The 7,056-nt window shown below is 43.3% G+C and overlaps 1 long non-coding RNA gene across 1 annotated transcript; it reads left to right on the top strand.

The window, feature by feature from the left end:
• The first annotated feature begins 4,152 nt into the window (after positions 1–4,152).
• Positions 4,153–6,665, top strand: LOC128786514 (uncharacterized). Its single transcript, XR_008430313.1, has 3 exons — positions 4,153–4,244; positions 4,333–4,393; positions 6,304–6,665. It is a non-coding gene; the product is annotated as an uncharacterized LOC128786514 (long non-coding RNA).
• The last annotated feature ends 391 nt before the right edge of the window (positions 6,666–7,056 follow it).

Raw genomic sequence — 7,056 nt, 5'->3', positions numbered from 1 at the left:
TCAAGAGCAACAAATTATATAGATTTAGGGCACAGAACAATTTAAGCTACATCACCTTAATGTCCTTTGTAATGAAAACAAATTGCTTTGTGCTATATAAAGTGGTGCCAATGGGAGCTGAAAGTTCAAAATAACACAAGGACATTGTTGGGGTCCTCAACCAGCTCAGTCAAAGCGTGGCAGAGTGAAAAACAAGGAAGGAACTTCACTGGTTCCTTCCAGAAGAATTTAGTCCCCAAGACATAATCCTGAACCTTTGTTTTGATACTACACTAAGCCAAATATGAAGAAATATTCTTGTTTTATTCATAGCAGTAACTGCTGATCATTTGACTTATCAAAGTGTTCATCAAATGTCACTTAAATTTGCAACACCTCTGAAGCCTGGCCTGTGTCTCAAAGAGTTTAGCCATTTAAACTACAGTGACATAATTGCAACAGAAGAAAAATCAACCCTAAAATAAGTGGCTCTACCAAGAAGCTGTTAATTCAATACAGTTTATTTAAATGGTGCAAAGCAACATTAGCACTGTGAGCAATCATTATTTCTATGGTGTGGCACCTCAGGCTACCAACAACACACCTGCATCACTCTGTACTGGGTGCTAGGTGAATATACAAATCTGAAGCCAATATTTTTGTACTAGGCTTTTAATATCCAAAATATATTTGGAAAAGATCAAGTTTTTAATTGACATGGAATAACCACATCCTTATTTTAAAGAAGAAGAAAACTCAAGTCAGTTCAATGCATGTGTCTATTACAAAAGTGGAAAAGGAAACATTTACATATTTCCACAGAAGAGACACCTTTGTCCACAAAGACACTGGATTACTGATTCAAATATCATATAATAAGGTCATATAATGAAATCCTTTTCTCCTTCCCAACCATGACAATGGAGAAACACTTTCTTTTGGGGATGACTACATTATAGTGCCACTCTTTTGTATTGTAACAGTGATTTTTTTTCAGGAATAAACCTTCTTGTTTTTACATGTATGTTCATAAATGCCTTAAGGATAGTCTTTAAATCTTAATAGTCTTACTGGATACAGACATATCTACCTTTTGTACTGGAAAAAAAATTGAATCAATATGGACGTCACTATATATGTGTTGTTACAATTATCCACTGACAAAATCGACTTTTGACCAGGCTGGTGAGCCAGGTGGAAGAACTGTGGTGCTGTTCAAGGACAACATAGATGTGAGAGAGCTCTGGGACTGCTCTGGTAGGTCTCAGTTGAGAATCACAACAGTCACCAATGCTTTGTTTTGCAATAAAAGGGAGCTCTTACAGCTGTGACTGGTATATATTGCTTGGATCATATCCCATTTCCATCTTTTGATGCTTAGATGACACACTAAGGACTTTCACTGTTCACTTTCAACTAATGTTTCTACTAACTAACTTTTTTGCTAATGCATCCATCAGAAAAGCATCATAAATACTTCTGGAAACAGACATTAATCATATGGCTTTCAGGAAATGTGTGCTTGGTCAAACTGAAATGCATGAAAGAACTGTCAGTCAGATGCACAGAAAGCAAAAATCACATTGTATGAGCTGGGTGACTTTTCCTGCAGCATGAACAATGGATTATCTTGGGAACATAAGCAAATTCTAAGAGGAAATGTATTTACTTAACCACTGTCAAAATAATTTGAATATCAACTACATTTGCAGAAGATCAAAGTCTATTCAAGGATGACTAAAATGGACCAGTCTGATGAAGCACATGGCCAGAGAAAAAATATTCTCCATTCTATGCTCCATCAAAATTCTACAGGTTTCCAAATGGCCTACATTCCTTTGCACACATTATTAGTGCTTTGGCTATTTGTACAGTCAACAAACTCATGAAATATCTGTGTGAAGCTGTGTATCCCAGTGCAGCTATTACACAAACACCTTTCAACTCATTCCCACATCAAAGTTAAATTTAAGCCTCAAATGGCCTTGGTAGTGAACTAATTCCTTTAAAAAATTACTCTGTTGAGCAATGGCTTTTTTATTACTTGACAGCACATAGAGGGATTGTAGGCAAAACTCATGCTGCTGTTACAGAACCTGGAAGCTGAGAATCTCCCCAGTACAAAGAGGATGTTGAGTTTCTGCAGGAAATCCAGTGAGGGCCACAATGGTGATGAAGGGGCTGGAACATTCATCATGTGAGCAGAAGCTGAGAGGTGGGACTGTTCAGCCTGGGGAAGAGAGGGCTCAGCAGGATCCTATGAATGTGTTTAACTACCTGCTGGGGAGGGAGCAAAGAGCACCCAGCCAGGCTCTCCTCTGTGGCACCCAGGGACAGAACCCGAGGCATCAGACTGAAACACAGGAAAATATGTTTAAACATAACAGAAAGACTCCTCTTACTGTAAGGGTGGCTGAACACAGGAACAGATTTTGAAATCTCCACCCTTGGAGATACTCAAAACCCAACTGGACACAGTCCTATATGACCTGCTGTTGGTGACCCTGACTGAGCAGAGCTTGGACACTTTCTTCTCCAGAGGTCCCAGCTGCTGGTACCACAACATCCTTGACCCACCTGAAGACTAGGTAGAAAGTAGAAAACATTCTTGGACTTTGCAAAATTTTATTATTTAGTTTCATTCTCCTCTTCTACCTCACTCTTCTTGTATCCTAAATGTATTTATTGCAAGTCTTTCTGACCTCTGAACTGCAATTTTATGAGGCAGCTGGCTGAGTTTTGCAATGGCTGGACTGGATTATGACTGGACAAGATTATGGCTGGACTGTGTTTCTTGTGGTAAAGGGTATCCTGGTGCCAAGGAACATCTCCTTTATTAAAGCAACTCTTGGTCTTCTATCTTAAAAACCGAAGGAAGATGAATAATAATAATGCAAACCTGCCATGCTAAAATCAGTCAACACAATACTACAAATTTTGAACCTCACCTCGTAAATTCCTGAGGAAGAAACCCTTTCATTAAGGACTGGAGAAGAGAAAAAACAGAAAAAAAAATCTAGAGTGTTATGGTGTTTCTAATTGTACACCTATATATATATATGTATATGTATATATATGTGCCATTTACAGTTCAGTTGTGGTACTAATAGCTTGTCTCATTCTGTGTGACAAGGATAGCATACTGAGGTAGGAAAGAGAAATGAATGGGATATTCATAAAGATGACAGCAAGCACAGTAAATCCTCAGGATCCAGGCAGGGCAGGATTCTCACAAACACACAACTGTCCCTGACAGCCCTTTGCCAGGGGTCTGTCACTGATGACACAGCTCTTGGCCTGAGACACTATCATGCCTTTCCTGCACACACAGAGCATGGGAACTGGTTTGCTTGGATGGGAAAAAACAGAATTTTCATTAAATTTGGTACCTGGGCAGGCAGCCTGCTGCCTGCTGAAATCTGACATATGTGATTGCTTCAGCCTGACAGGAGGCAGAGAGAGGAAATTCAGGGTAAGGAATAACTCATACTACAAGTAGAACAAGAGTAAAAAAAAAAAAAGAAAAAAAAAGATCACTCAGGTGCAAACCCCTGCTAGGTGAAAGACAGATGGTTTTCCATGGCAAAGAACCAAGATTTTTTTTTTTTTTTTTTACTATTGGCCAGAAATTGCATGAAATCATGTTATTTATTTATTTACTTAGTCTTCAATTAAAAATACAATTGAACCAAATCTGACAGTGTTCAAATTCAGTTTACTCCAGCCCTACCATTTCATCCACTGATGGGTTTAATTCCTTTTTGATCTTTGCTGTACAGAATTTTTATAAGGGCTGCTGACAGTTTCACTCTGCATCATCTCCCAAGACTTTCCAGCAGCAAACCCTCTGGGGCAGGTGTGGCAAGAGCAAGACCTGCTCCTCTTCCCCCTCCTGGAAGATGATGTCATGGTGATTGCAATGACATCATCTATACGCTGGGAGGGAAAAGCTGTCCCACACATCTCCAGCCAGGGGGAGGGGAAGGGCAAACAAAAGTCTCTGTGTGAGATGTGCTGCAGAGGCTGTGCCCCTCCTCAGCACAGCCACACTATTCACCCTGATGCAAGGCCAGGCCCTCTGTGAGCACACGGTGCCTGGAGGTGGTGATTGCCTCCCTGCTACCACTGGCACCAGATTCCCACCACAGGTTCACAGACAGGTGGAGGCTGGAAGGGACTTCTGGGAGTCATCTGGTCCAAGAGTGGATATCTGCACTAGTAGAAAGATTATTTTGTGTTATTTCATTCTCTCCAAACTGGGCAAGGTATGCTGAGACCGTCATGTCTAGCTTTGTTTATTAGATTCTTGGGCTATAAAATCTATTAATCTCTTTCTCTTACACTTTTTCAAAGTGTTGCCATGCACATTTTGAAGTGATGGCCTGCCATCATACTCAGCCAAGTTTCATTGAAGGTGAGGATCATCTGGGGGCAAGGTGGTGATACAAGCAAGCTGACAGCAGAGCTGTGCTTGGGGTGGAAACACGGAGTGTGAGAGGGACTGGCCTGCTCTGTGTGCTGGGATCTTCCACCCAGCACACCCGCAGTGCTGAGGGCTCACAGCCAGTCCAACCTCACCGGAGATACTGAGTTAGAAACACGTAACATCAACCAGACACAAGGCAGAAGGGAATAACCGACAGGAACTCAAACTCCAGGATGAGAAAACCAAGGCAGAAGATGTCATGGCCATGGGGCAAAGGACCAGCAGTGAGCAAGGCACGGCACTGCCAGGCTTGGAGAGCTCCCACCTCCTCTCCTCTCAGCCACCCACCACAGCTGAACCAGGCAGGGAAGGGGCCAGGACGAATCTCAGGGAGCTGATGGGCTGTGACAGATGTGGTCTGGGAAAAAACCCAACACATTAGTAAGCCTTTATCTCAGGGCTGACTTTGATATATTGGTAAATGTGAAGAGTTTGTATCACATAATTCTAAAAACAAAAGTGGTGGAGGTTTTTTTTCATGTAAGAAAGGTCTGGTTATGTGATCCAGCTGAATTTTTATTTAAAATCCTCTTCCCCAGATTTTGTCATAACATTTTCTCAGCAAACTGCCCAAGGGCTGAATAAGAATAAGCCAGAGCATTAAATCTGTTAATTCACAAGGTTTTAATTTTCTCTGTTAAATTTTGTGAAAGTTCTTTTACAACACCCTAAAAGTGTTATTTAAGAGAAAAAGTGATTTTAGCAGTCAGAAACAGGACACAAGGTGTTGGGGCTTATGAATCAGGTCGTGAAGGGTAAAGCAATGAAAATCCACCAACTTCCAATAAACTAAAGGCATTTTACACCACCTGAGCATCTGCTCTTTCAGCTTCAGCTCACCTCCACTGCCAAATCATTGTTGTGATAACGTCCTGCAATGCAGGACATCCATTAATGGAAACAACAATATGATTTTTCTTCCCTTTCTGCTGTTCCAAAGATAATTACAACTAGAGAGTTTCAAGAAAGGCTGTCTTTGCTTTTGGGTTTGTACAAGGACATTATTTTGCAGAGTTGAACACAAGGTTTGATCACAGCTTGCATTACCTTAGCTGTCCTGAAACACAAGCACCAAGGGAATGCAGCCCTTTGAGCATCACTGTGCAGGCTCACACGTGTCCTGCCCTCCTTGGCCATCATGGGGCAGAGCCACCTCCTCCAGGGTAGATTTCAGAGGGCTCCCTGCTAACAGTCCGGCTGTCTGGCCTCTCAGTCCAGCTCTCCATCCTCACACACATTTCAGGGGCTCGGTTAAGAAAGGAGAGGCAGATATCACATGCTCATTGAGCAGATAAAATGACTGAAATGCTAAAAGAGAGCCATGAGAATACTGCCCCAGCTGAAGCATGGGAACCAATAGGGCAAGATGCAGGGGGAAAGGTTTTGCACTGCTGTAGAGGAAACCATGGCCCTTCAGAAAGGCAGCACAGAGAATTTATTAATGTTTTATGAGTCTGTCTAGAGCTCAGACCACATGAAAGTGTTCCTCTGGGGATTTACTCCATCATTCACCCTCAAGAGACTCCCAGAGTTGCAGCCTGCAGGTCGTCCATCTTTGCTCATGGATGCATTTCAGCAGAAGTCCCAGTGTCTGAGTAGAGGCAGGACCCAGTCGTACCCACACCTGGCATTCCTGCACTGGTTCACAACTATTCATAAGTCTTCTTTAGCTTATGCTCTTCAGAGCTGGGTGAGAGTTGTGCATCTAATGCTTGATTGTAAATGTGCAGCCTGTGGGAGACAACCCATCATAGACTGGGAGTGCCATAGGAGAAATCTTCCCATCTGGGCAGTGGAAGCCTTGATCAGCTTTAGGTTTAATAAATGTTCTTTTACAGGTAACAAGCTTCACCTTAGAAAGGGCAGCAGAGTGCATAGCAAGGACCTCAACATCCCAGCATGTTGCAGACAAGCCTCAGAGCCTGCAGAGCAGCCACGGCATTCCCAGCACCTTCAGTCAATGTCAACAATCTTTCCAGACCACCACCTGTGCCATAAAGCTGGGGAGAGATGAGACTCTGAGGAGTCCCACACTCTTTCCAAGTAACTCAGTCTCACACTTGAGAGACAGTGATCCTGCTGGCCAGAGAGGAGGCAGGCTGCCAGCACTGCACAGGAAAGGGGTTTGCTGATCATTCCTTGAAGCAGAAGCAATAACTTCAGTCACCAGGGCTGTCTTTCAGCAGCACAGAACTCATGTTTGTGGCTGTCAGCAAGTCAGTTATAAGTAAGCAAATTACATTATTAAAAAATCTGTGTGAGAGAACATGCCTTGAAACCACGTGAAATGGCATGACTGCCCCTTTTTTCACTCTCAGACCTGCTGTGTGATGATTCCTGCCAAGGATGCCCATGTCCTTGTGGCGGCATCCCTGGAGGACCAGCAGGGTCCCCTGCCTGCCTCAGCCCTCTGCACCATCACACTGCAGGCACCTGTCCCACAAGGGAAAGATGCCCACTCTTACCAGAGGTCTCCCACCCCAGTCCAGCAGCTCCCAGCTACAGCTGGGCAAGGCAAACAGGACCATGACCCCCACCCAGAGAGAGGCTGTTGGCAGCACAGTTTGAGTTGCTGATCTGAGCAGCAGCTC

The sequence above is a fragment of the Vidua chalybeata genome, chromosome 3 (genome assembly GCF_026979565.1).
Source record: "Vidua chalybeata isolate OUT-0048 chromosome 3, bVidCha1 merged haplotype, whole genome shotgun sequence".
Taxonomy (NCBI): Eukaryota; Metazoa; Chordata; class Aves; order Passeriformes; family Viduidae; genus Vidua; species Vidua chalybeata.
The sequence above is the reverse complement of the archived record's forward strand: the minus strand, read 5'-3'. Positions and strand labels throughout refer to the sequence as shown.